Source organism: Rhamphochromis sp. 'chilingali', assembly GCF_963969265.1.
Source record: "Rhamphochromis sp. 'chilingali' genome assembly, chromosome: 12".
Classification (NCBI taxonomy): domain Eukaryota; kingdom Metazoa; phylum Chordata; class Actinopteri; order Cichliformes; family Cichlidae; genus Rhamphochromis; species Rhamphochromis sp. 'chilingali'.
This window is the reverse complement of record NC_137939.1, coordinates 2,325,858-2,338,553: the sequence shown is the minus strand read 5'-3', so window position 1 is coordinate 2,338,553 and position 12,696 is coordinate 2,325,858. Positions and strand designations below refer to the sequence as shown.

At 44.6% G+C, this 12,696-nt stretch overlaps 1 protein-coding gene across 2 annotated transcripts in view; it reads left to right on the top strand.

Annotated features, from left to right (window-relative positions):
• The first annotated feature begins 74 nt into the window (after positions 1-74).
• The window catches only part of rarga (retinoic acid receptor gamma a), a 39,067-nt gene continuing 26,445 nt past the window's right edge, over positions 75-12,696 (top strand). The window contains exon 1 of one of the 2 annotated variants that reach the window (XM_080899095.1): positions 75-227. The gene's annotated coding sequence lies outside the window, so the exon portion shown is untranslated. Of the gene's footprint in view, positions 228-5,509; positions 5,663-12,696 lie in introns of those variants that run through there. The other variant, XM_080899096.1, reaches the window with a different exon arrangement.

Here is a 12,696-nt window from a genome sequence, read left to right as displayed (position 1 = left end):
GCTGCTACCGCGACAGTGACCGACTGGCAAAGGATCGTAATCTGACAAATGACTGAAAGATCCCTGAAGCAGAGCAAACACCAAAGAGGACACCTTTAAAGACTGTAACTGACTTTGCTTTGTCTCCTTCACAGAAAACCTCTGTCTTCTTAGTTTCTGTGGAATAAATAAGCTCGCGTTGGAAGCCGAAGCATAAACTTCTCAAGGCCAAGAAGAAGAAGAAGAAGGTAAGACTGTGTACTTTACATAAATCATCTACCGCCGTGATTAATTGCATGTGTCTAAGAGTAAACGGAGCTCAAACGGCGTCAACCCGGGCGTGTGTTTACTGTATGTATGCGAAGACTCACGCACTCATCATTAGAACACGTTACGGCAGGGCACGGGATAATTACAGGCTGCTGAAACTATTCGGGGACTGAGCGAGAGAGAGAAGTCTCTGCCAACATACACACCTGCAGAGAGCACTGCTCTGCCCGGGGCTTCAAACACAGTCTTCATCACTTTCTTACAGTCTTTCTGCCTGTGCGTACCTCGTCTGTCACCCGGCTCCCCACCGCCCACTCCCTCCCTGCCTCACACACACACACGTCTTGTTGCGTGTTATGTGAATGACGCCGGGTGTGCGGTAGATGAGAAGTTTATTCCAGAATGAACCACCAAAGTAGTCTTAGATTGACGTCCAGGATGGTTTATTGAGCTCAGAAATTTCCCAGTAGCAGAATGTGCGGAATTAGCCTCATGATTAGTTTTGTTCTGTTTCCCCCTTCTGTACAGAAATGCACAAAATTAAACCTTTGTCTGACTTCAGCATACTAAACATATGCCTAAGTGCTCAAGAAAAGGAAAACTTGTACTTTTTTGTGCACTCTCCCTGTGCAGTATTTAGTGCCCACGTTTCTCACAAGGGCAGTTTTATATGCAGGGAAGGAGGCATGGAAAAGAAGACCTTTCCTTTTGAGCTCACAGATTTGCAGTAATTACAGAATCACTTCCATATGTGGCTCTCTGGCTGCCTTCTGGCTGCCCCCACCACCCTTCTCTTCCCCACTGCTCTCTCTTTCCCTCTCCCCTCTTTCATTTGCATTCTCCCCAATCGCTCTTTTTTTCCTGCTTTTATTTTTTTATTTTATTCTTGGCTTTTCTTCGTGCACTCGGAGCATTTTCTTTTTTCTCCCTGAAAAACCACAGCTTAAACAAAGTTTATGATAATCAGAACATCCTGGCATTTTTGGCAAACAGTTGTGCATTTTGGTGATTCAATTAGATGATGCTTGCCAGAATAAAAAGAGCTTGTGTTCTTTAGTATGAGAAGAGAAGGGAGGGGGGAGAGAAAAAAAAAGAGACATGGACCAGAGAGGGGAAATGTTGAAAAATACGGAAATATGAAAAAGAAAAGGAGCTCAGTGAAGAATTTGAGAGGCAGGAGTGTGAAGGAGGGAGAGGTGGAACAGAAAATGAGGCAGGGAGAGGGAGGGCTGGAGTAATGCTTTTTGACAGAGGTGGGTTCAAGATGGGTTCATGGTGACATCATGGCTGATTTTGTATTTTTCTTTTTTTTGAGGAAAGTATAGACAGGAGAACCGTTCACCTTTCATTGGACACACATGTTGGGGATCAGGCAGAGCGCTCATGTGCTGGCACACACGCTGGTAGCTGTGTCGACAAACTCTGGATGCACCCGAAGTTATGCGCAAAAAGTGCCGACACACACACACTTTTACCCCCCCCCCCCCCCCCCCCCCCCCTCTTATTTCTTCTGTAGTAGTAAAACAGTTTTTTTGGCTCCCTCTTGTCTCTGCTCAAAGCTTTTTGTTCATTTGTTTGTGTTAGAGGAGTTCATACTGGTATATGCCCTCCGGTCCCTTGCACATACATTTCTCCTTTGCTCATGAGTAACTCATTTTCCTGTGAGTAGTATTCCTCTGTGTATGTTTTTACTTCAAGGCTGCTGGACTCTAAATGAGCGCACTTTGCCAGGTGGGATGAATGAGCTCCTTCATTTCACAGGATGTGTGTATAAGACTCTAACCAAGAAAGAGCAGGCGTGCGTACATTTGTGTGTGCATAAATGTGTTTGTGCAAATGAGCTGCTGTGTGCCGTTGCCCCTGCGTCCCTTGCCCGTCTCAGCGCGGCACCAAACTTCTCATGACATCAATCTGAATGTGGGGAAATAGTGATCTCATCATAGGCATCTTGTTACTGATTGAAACCCGCCGCCACTGACACCGACTCCCTGCCCCCCTTCTCACCTCCCCACCGCCAATGCTCCCCTCAACCTACCCCACTCCACCACATCCATCTGTGTCTCAAACCGGCCCTCCATTTTTCTTTTTATTCCACACCTCTTTCTCTCACATTCCCTGTACTACCCCCCCATATCTCACTTTAACCCCTCTAACCTCACTTCCTCCCTCTCTTGCACCCTGCATCATCCCCCCTTTCCTCTTTCCTTTCTGCCCTTACTCCCTTTCCTCTGCCAGCGAGCCCCAGGCCTCTACTTCTCTGCTCCGCAAATGCAAATACGTGGAATCTAAAGTGGAAACACACGCCCGAGTATGATGTTTCCATGAATATTTCATATCTTCATAAACACACCCGGAGAAACTGCAAAGCTATGCGCTCAACAATGCCTGTGTTTGCCGGATGACTTCCTGTGAGGAATTGCCTCTCTGTGTTTGACTTCTTGTGAGAGCACACTGTGTTAGGATTGATGTCAGGGGCAGTGTGTTATGATGTCACGGGCTGAAGTTAATGATACGAGAATGGCAAGGGCCATAGGCCATGTTTCCAGTGGTGCCCAGAGAGAGAGATAGCACCCTGATCTGTCTTCATTATCCCCCCACTCTGCAGCCTCCCAGACACAATGATCATAAATCTCAGCCTGGAGCACACTTCACTGACACTGAAACACAAACACTAGTAACCTCTGACCTTCTCACTGCTACTGCCTACACACACTCATCCATGCACGCAGACACGGGTGCCCACACACTTACTGCAACTGCACAGTGCTCAAATGCCCCCCCCCCCCCCCCCCCCCCCCCCCCAAGCTCACTGTCATAATTTAATAAGGGCCACAGCATGCTCCGTGCACCGCCACACACAATGCTCTTCATGCACTTGACTACACATTCTGACACAGATGCATGGTCTAAGTCGGCCTGATGGCTGCACACATACTTGAAAAGCTCATATTAGAATTGGTGATTTTTTTTAAGCATCCTATGGCTATATTTACTTTCTTGTTTTATATTACACAACTGCTGATTTAGTAGTGCTTCATAAACATTCAAGGGATTTCTATCAGCCTTAGTAGCCTCATAAGCAGCACATAAATCAAATATAAACAAGATAAAGATCAGCCAAAGTTTTTTTTTTTTTCTTTGCAGTGTGGCTTAGATCTGTGCTTCCTGAACATAAGGTTTCTGCAAAAAGGCAACAGTGCCTCTCGCCACTTATCCATTCATTCACCCTGATTTTGTACCGGCATCAGAAATGTCTGGAGGAACAGTTTGGTGGGCTACTGTAGCCCACATGTGTTCGTAAAGATCGAAAGCTCACAGGAATAACGAGAGTAAAGCCGAAAGGTTTTTTTTCCTCATTAGGATGGCTTGACTTTATCCCGCAGACATATTGGGGTCAGTGTGTTTGAGGATAAGATCTATCTCCGCATCAGGCCAGTTGCTGAGGTTTACAAACAGAATAGGCGGACGGCCGTGGATGTGCAGGTAGCTTTGGAGACAAACAGAAAAATCCACATGCTGCAATGTTTGGTAGTTCCGGTTCAGACCATGAGATTTATGAGCTTTATGAGATTCATGAAGTTCCCCAATGAAGAACAATAAAGGATATTTTTATTCTATTCTATCTTATTTAGGAGATTGTGCCGTGATGCATGGCCAACAGGCCTGAAAGTCACGACTTTAGATGAAGTTCCAGAGTAAATATTACACGTATAGGTTAGTTCTGATTTAATTTTGTTTTCAGTGTTGTACTTGCTTTGTTTAGACTAGCTGTTCCCTATCTGTTGTTTGAATGAAGTAGGCATGTAGTTACACTGACCGTATGTGGTTTGTTCTTCTTCCTTTTTTTCTCTTTGTTTTTGGGTGTGGGTGTGGGTGTGTGTGTGTGTGTGTGGGGGGGGGGGGTAAATCTGAGAAACCATAGTCGATATGAAGAGGTGCCTGTTTAGGTGCCAGTTGAGGTGTGCCTTCCCCTCCCAGTTTTGAGGTTTGAGGTGCTCCTCATAGCCAAAACAACTTGAGAAACATGACATTCAGAAAAAAACAGGGCACACGCCCAGAACCACAAACACATAAACACAGATCTGAAACATATGATCTCATATGGAGAGAGGGGCACGTTCAGGGGCACACCCAGATCTGCTGCTGTCGCTGCACAGCCCTGCCATCTCACTCGTGACTTCCTTGCAGCTTATGTGCCAACGCTAGTTTCGATTCAGGAACCAAAGTGATATATTTAGAGAGATGGGTCTGCTTTTTTAAAAACACATTTTCTGCCTTAAAAAACAAAAAACAAAAAACCCAAACTATTCCTTATAAAGTTTGTCAGTAATTAGGCAAATGTCATGTCAAATGTCAAAAAAATAAAAAAATAAAAATCATGCCAGTCAAGGCCCAGTTCTGTTTTTTATTTAATCCCAGTGCCAAATGTTATTATATCAATTATTTGGTGTCCAATACTGGCTTAATGGGTTTCAAAGGGCTCCTCATGCTTGCTGTTTTAATGTTAAGTGCTGTTGTTGTAGCAGCATTAGTAATAGCAATAATAGTAGTAAGTTACTGTCTCAACTGTGGGAAGATTGGCACAGAAACATTGTAAGCAGTAAAACGCAGGCCAATGCAAATATGAGTCACACAAAAGGAGCACCTTCAGTGTGGGCCTGTGCCGAGCAGACAGTCCATTAAGATTGTTCCATAAATTGATCACACCAGGGATAAATTACATAGCGAAACATCATAGAAATTCTTAGAGGGATAAACAGATTGGCTCGCTATTAAAACAGTGTCTGTGTTAAATCAAAACAATATAAAGTGGATGATCTGTGTTCTTCGGGATACTAAAACATCCTCTCCTAATAAACCTACTTAACTTATTGATGAAACACAAATGATCTAAGATCACGACATGCGGTTCAGCATGCACAAACAATTTGTAGGTAAACTGACTCTTCAGCCAAGAAGTTAAGAGGTGGGGGGAGAAAATAATTCACCCAAGAGACAAAGAAGGGAGAGAGAGAATTAAAAACAGAAACTTAAGCTCTCTGGGCCCTTTTCTTCCCTCCAGGCATTTTGTGGCTTGTGAAAAAATGTGCTGTATATTTGAAGCGTCGGGGTCACGTGACAAAGGAAGGCTTTATGAATCAGAGTATAATTATTTCTAAGTGAGTGAGAGAGTGTGTGCCTGTATTTGGAGAGTGAAAGACTGATTTTTAAAAGGTAGAGACTGGAAAAGGAGGAGGAGGGTGGCAGAGACAGGGAGGGAGAGAGAGAGACTCACTGCTGCTCTGTCTTTGCTGTTAGAAGGACTCTGTTGAATGTGCACACATCTTTCCTCCTTTTCATTGGCTCGCTCCGGTCATCGGACCCTTTTGTCGAGTGCTTTATCTCCCCGTCTGCATCATCAGCTCGACATCTCGTAAGTAATTTGAACTTTAAAAGTTTAGAGTCGCTAACTTTCGTGGATGCTTGCTTTTTATTTTTCTCTCTCTCTCTTTTACTGCTAACAGAGTGTGTGTCTGTGTGTGTGTGTGAGAGAGTGCATTCTCTTCTGAGACTGGTTCAGCCGTTTTAATTGAAGACAGAGACCGAATGTGCGAGACACTTGAGAGACTTTGAGACAATTAATCATTGTGTTACAAAGTCCGAGCAGATTTTCATGTGTAAACACTAAAACGTCCCCACACGTGTTTGTTTGGATGCGCCTGTTTCAGTATGTTTGCTTCTTTGTGCTTCATAAACACGAGAGCGACACAGAGTTTATGTGAAAACATACTCGAGCATGTGTGTATGCCTGCATGTGCACACATGTGCTTATTAGCGAGTGTTTCAAGTGTTACCCAGTGCCTGTGGAGCTCTTTATTATTAGCATATGTGTGCGTGTGTATGTGTGTGTCAGTGTGTACACAATTGCATGTGTTTGATGTGTATTCACTAGAGGAGTCACCAGTCCTTGACCTGTTTTTTCTCTCCATTTTTTATAACCACCATATGAACACTTGGAAAACACGAGTGTTGTTTTCCATATTTTAAACAACGGAGACTAATTCCTCTGGAGTGAGGTGTGCCCGTAACCCCGGTTTTAGTTTTGTGGGATGTTTATTAATTGTGCTCCCACAGTTATTTAGCTATGATGTCAGAGAAGATTATTTATTGATGCTGGCATCTGCGCTAGGTTAACAGGTTCAGCTTGTTACAGGCATGTGTAACACAGTGCATTTAATGCTGTGTGATCTGGATATCAGATAGAGTTCAGAGTGTCCTCCACAGTGTTTGGCTTTGTCGCTCCACTGGTGAGCAACAAAGCCACGGTAAACTGCCTTCCTTGAATCCCTTGGCTTTCCACCTGCTGACACTTGGCGGTGAACTGGATGTATTTCGCATGAGGAACAGGCTAATTAAAGTGAATTGGAAATAAACAGCCACTTGGCCCAGTGAGGGAGGCCTGCTCGAAGGCCAGTGGTTTCTATGTTTCCCCTCCGCTTTGGTCTATCAGTGTGACAAGTCGTGTCATCTGGAGTGGAAGAAGCCGAGCTCATTTCTGTGGCAGAAAAATGTCACAGCACTTTTCGCCTTCAGCAAAGCGCTCTTGGGCCTTATTCAAGGACAGGGTACCCATACAGAAGCAGCTTTACCTTCATGGTGCGCAGCCACGGCAAATTGCTTGTCTTCCATGACAGTTTGGAATCAATTATTAATGTGTTTGCTGTTTTGCACACCAGATAAGTGTGTGCCTTAGCTCAGTATACCTGTGTGCAGTGTTGCATCACTGGCCTTGAAAACATCCTCTCAATATCAATGTTGCTCACATGCTGTATCATCTGTCATTACTGATTAGTAGCATATACTGGTGCAATATGCTGTATTTCAATTAAAGCAATAACTTTAAAACTAATACATAGCAGATAATACATTTTATTACCCTGTACAGCTAGTGGTAATTTCTTTAGTTCTAAGTATGGTATACAGCAATAAAAGAATATTTTATGGTAAATGGCCTGTATTTATATAGCGCCTTACTAGTCCCTAAGGACCCCAAAGCGCTTTACATATCCAGTCATCCACCCATTCACACACACATTCACACACTGGTGATGGCAGCTACATTGTAGCCACAGCCACCCTGGGGCGCACTGACAGAGGCGAGGCTGCCGGACACTGGCGCCACCGGGCCCTCTGACCACCACCAGTAGGCAACGGGTGAAGTGTCTTGCCCAAGGACACAACGACCGAGACTGTCCAAGCCGGGGCTCGAACCTGCAACCTTCCAATTACAAGGCGAACTCCCAACTCTTGAGTCACGATCGCCCCTTTATCTCCTATAAATCCGTCAAAGTTTAGTAATGCCAAAGCTGTGTGTGTACGTCTCTTTGTTTGTGTGTTTCTGTGTGTAGGTGCTGTTGATAAATCCTTGGTTTTGGTGGAATTACTGAAACAGCAGTTGAGCCAGGAAATCGTCTGCATTGCAAAATCTGCTAACAATCCTTCTTTGTGACATGACTTTGAGTGGTAAATCAGGGAGTTGTTGATACCTGTCTTCTTCTGGAATTTCTTTAGCAATTAAGGCGAAGTGGTGGGGAGGGGTTAGACAGGTGGTTTAGGAAAATCGAGGGGCTCTCTGCTGCCGCACTATAATTAACCAGGAAGCTATCTGCACGCCATTTCCTATGTCTGTTTTTGCAGGTGTGCCATTCTGATGTGAGGATTTACATCTAAGCCTCCACCCAAGTTCTCGTTAAAAGACCTTGTGCCAATGGCAAAAAAAGATGAACTTGTGTGAAAGTGTGGCCTTTTGAATGCTGTGCTTGCTTATGTGTGTGTGTGTGTGTTTGGGCCTGCATGTGTCTGACTGCTGCTTTGAGTCCTGCGGCTAAAGGCAGCAGTGGTGAAACCCATCCATTACTCTTCGCTCTACACAGAGAGGATTGTTTTCAGCGTGTGTTTAGGAAGGGAAACCCCTCCATTGTTGCCTCCGTGGATCCTTACCAGTTCTTCCTTTACGTCTTCCTACACAGACATATTAGCAGCACAGACTTTGACTTTCACACTGCTGCTATTTTAAAGTTTCTTCCCTCACCTTTTTTTTCTCCGCCTCTCTCTATATTTGTCATGTTTGCTTACTGCCACTTGCCCTTTTCCTCATCATTGCATGTTTTCCTGTTTTGCTTGACCAACTGCTAAAAGTCTCTGTGTTGTGTACTGCAGAGAGAGGCGCATCATGGAAACGGCAAGCAGTCAGGATGACTTCATCATGTCGCAAAGCGTTTTATGTCTCACTGTGTGTTCTCACTCTTTCCATAGCTCTTCTCACAAGTGCATGTCAACTCAGATCGTTATGTGACATTATGATTAAGTGAGAGCAGAAAAATTATTTTAAAATAGTGACTAGGTGACAGTGACAGTCATGGCGCTCTTTAACAAAAAAAGAGGAAAAAACAATCCCTTTTTTAAGTGACAAACGATTACACAGAGGTGCTTCTTTGCATTGTTGCTTCAAGGATATGGTATTTGTGTGATTCCAAGAACAGGCAGATGTCAAACAAGTTTCAGGTGATGGAATGCAACTGTGTTTGGAGCGTCTGTCATTTTGGAGCCATTAACCAGCTACTTGTTGAAAGAGTGGAAGCTGTCAGCTTTGCATCAGATAAAAGCGTCACGGCTATTGTTTTCTCAGGTAAAGTACTGCTGACGTTTGCAACAAGATCACCCGTGAACCTGTTTCAGTAGGAGCGTTTAAATTTGCCTGTGCAGCTCTGAATCCATTAACGGCTTTTGAAGGCTGGATGTGGGCATGTCAAGCAGTGATTATAACAGTAAACGTGTTTTTAGCTCCGAGATGTTGAAACACTGGTCCGTTGGTGCAGTTTGGACACCTGGACTTTGAAATCATTCTTTAACAGCTTGGTGTACAAACTACTTAAAATATAACTCTTTGCAACACATCATTTCCTTTATAGAGTTAATGAACATAACTCACTTTGTGATGTCAGCAGTTTAAAGACAGTGCCTGGAAGGCATGCACAGTTTTCTGTCAAAAAACTGACAGGAGTGGGCAAGTCAGAAGTGGAAAAAGAGTGAGAGGATGTTTTCCCTGCCAGGATAGATGGCACAGTTCATTTATCTCGAGGCTGTGAATGTACAATTCAGAACTTCTGGTAAAGGCGCTGGGTTTCTGCTCTGCACAGGATAGTTCCACAGTTCCACAGTTTTTAATTTTACCTCACAGAAACATGTATATTTTGACCCTCTGCTGAGTTGATGAAGCTCGACAAAAAATCTGTGAACTCGCTCAGTTTCTGGAGAAATGAAACAAAGAGAGGTCTCTGTGTCAGTGTGGTAAGAGTGGGGAAAAGTGCCTTTATAGCCATACAAATATAAAATTCTAACTGAATATTCTTCTGTGTTCTCACTGACTGGAATAAGAACCTCAACCGGTAAACAAACCAGGAAAGTCATGGCATCCAGAGTCCTGCTCGCGTATGCCGAGTAATCACCTGTGGTTTCTTTTGCAGAGTTAAAAAAACAGCTGCCTCGCTTGGTAGTGTGGTGCAGAGCTTCCTGAGATGCTGTGATTTATTTGTTATGTTTGACTGCAGTTCTTATTGCCTGAGGGGCTCTGTCACAACAGTTAAGGCACAATTGTTGTTTTGCTCACAGAGGACTTGATACCCTTTGTCTGACAGACATTCAATCTGTGGGAACTGTTGTCTCTCTCTCTCTCTCTCTCTCTCTCTCTCTCGCTTTCTTTTTAACTCTTACTTGATTTTTCATTTTGCTCCGTCTTCTCCGCAAAACTCCTCAGCAAACAAGAGAATCTCCTTCTCCGCACGCATGCCTGATCTTGTTGCATTGTCTCCATATTGCCAGGTTGATTGATCCAACTTCATTTGCTACATGAAAATCATTGGATTATCTCAAGTGTAACCAATGACTTTAGTCTAACATGATGGACTGCAGTGAGCTCTGACACTATTTACAGAAACAAACCAAAGCAAATTTAAACTGCTACAGTGCACCTCTCTTAGGCAATGATGGAAAGTCCCAGCAGCAGCCGTAAACCCACCCATAGCTGGCCCTGGTGCTCCTTGCTTGCCTGGCTGCCTGCTGCCTCCTGTGTGCCCCCCAGGCTCAGGGGAAGTGGGGAGGCCCTCCATGCCCATTTGGCCCTGGCTAACAGGGGATGAGGTCACTCCAAATTCCCCTTATCCCCTTATAGCCCCAGACGGGCTGGCGAAGTGAGCCTACCACAGGACCCAACATAAAACATAAATGGCTCTGTAAAAAGCTGCTGGGCTGATGTGACTCATTAAAAAACTCTGGCGCCAACTCTTTTATTAATTCATTATTGTGTTTAGGGAGCGTAACATTACTGGGTTCTATTTTAAAAGGCTCTGTGCTTCAGTTCTTTTCCTTCTAAGTGTTCTTTTTCTTTCTTTTTTTAATGCCTTTGTTTTGCAACACATATTTGAATGTGGAGTGGAGCTGTGGTTTAGAATCAGAATCAGAATCAGAATACTTTATTGATCCCTGGGGGAAATTATTTTTTGTTACAGTGCTCCATTTTAAACCAACATTAAGACAAGACAGACAATACGCTAACTAAGAATAGTACAATATATACATATATATACATACATACATACATAAGTCACTTATAAATAAATATTTGGAAAAGAAACATGTGTAGTTGTAGCAGCAAACAGTGTGTTAAGTGGATGCGTTATTCTGGTAGAATTCAGCCTCTGGACTGTCTCTCAGACCGTTTTAAACTTAATTTCTGAATTAATATGCCACGCTTTCCTCCTGTCAGAATACATAATTCACACGCACTGATTTGTAAACTCCGCTGTCAGTCTTCTTTTTCTCACACAGTCACCCATTTCTTTTATCCTCCTCTCTCTTCCAGCTCTTGCAGACACATTGTGCTGCCTCTATGGGGCCTGGTCTGGTTTGAGTTCTTGAAGCAGATCTCCAAATGGCCCGAACGCTTGCCAAGTACATACTCATAACCCGCACACACATGCACATTATGAGGCTACGCGTTGCTGGCAGTCTTGTTTTTGCAGTCTGTACCTCTTCTCTCATTAGGCCCAGTGTGAAATCGTGTGATGTCTCCAGTAATGTTTTTGCGCCTTGGCTGCACAGTGGAATCACTACGCAGGGTCATGGTACAAGTTGTATAAGCAGTGGAAGGATGGAGGGATGGGGCACAGAGGATAAGACTGGGTATAAGGATATGATTATGTAGAAGAGGTGTAGGCGGGTCAGAAGTGGAAGGGGTGGGGTGGGGTCCAAGGTAGGTTGGAGGAGAAATATACTGGAAAAAGTAAAGACGTAAAACAGAGAGAAAGAAGGAAAGAAGAAGAAAGATGGCAGTATGGCTGTGTTGGCAGGATGGGGGTGGGTGCCTATCCGCGGCTGCTCCTTCCTGAAACGTGGCCACCCGAGCCTGCCTGGGCCCTGGATGCACATGTGGAACAGTTTACTGTAATGGAACTCTAAATTAGTGGTGGTTTGAAGCTGCCTGCAGCAGTAGGGTGTAATTAACTGGCTCTGTTGAAAGAGAAAGAGCCAGAAAGAGAGGCAGGGAGGGAGCCAGAGCCCTGGAAAAAGGCACGGGGTGAGAGGTGTGTGTGCGTTCATATGTGTGCGTGTGTTAGGGGATGCTCTCACACATGTGATGTGTGGAGTTTTTGAGTGCTTGATTGCGTGTGTGGCGCATATGTGTGCTTCTTGGAAAGCTCTCCCTTCTTTTTTCCCGGGCATGGCGCCACCTCTTAGTGCCCCCATGTGCCCAGACCCTGTCACTGTTCCACTGTGCTTTTTCGCTCAGTTCAGCAGTTCACTGGTTTAGCCTTAGATCTTTCCACCACCCCCACCCCACCACCCCACCCCTCCATTTCTTTGTTTATACCGAATTCATTACCAGGATTTTTTCCCTGTCTTTTCTCCCAGATTCACAAGCCACAGCAGTTCCAAATTCCTTGGCTCTGCTCTTTTTCAAAGCCACATATAAAAAACAAGCTGATCACACCACCCACTCATGAAATCACACTAAGGAAGCACAAGCAAAAGGAAAACATGAAAAAGAAAATGGGAGGCCTCTTTTATATTTCACCCCCCCTTTTTGCATTGAGAGTCGACAGAGGGGCATAACTGCAGCCTTGTCTGCACTTGAGCCTGACTTGTCTATGCCCACTGTGTGGTGTCAAAGTGACGAGAAGGCTGCAGGAGGCTACAGCCAAAATGACTCTGTGGGATGGGAGCCTGACCTCAAGAGAAGATAGTTGGAAGTGACAGCAGCAGTTAGCAATCAGTGGATCTCATTTTCCCTACTCATCGACCCCCCCTCCTCCCTTCTTCATGCTCTGTACCCCGTGTCTGGGCCCCTGGTCCTAGGGGAAAGAGGCAAAGAGGCAGGCTGCTGTGCTAGGCTGGCAGCAGGAACAGAGG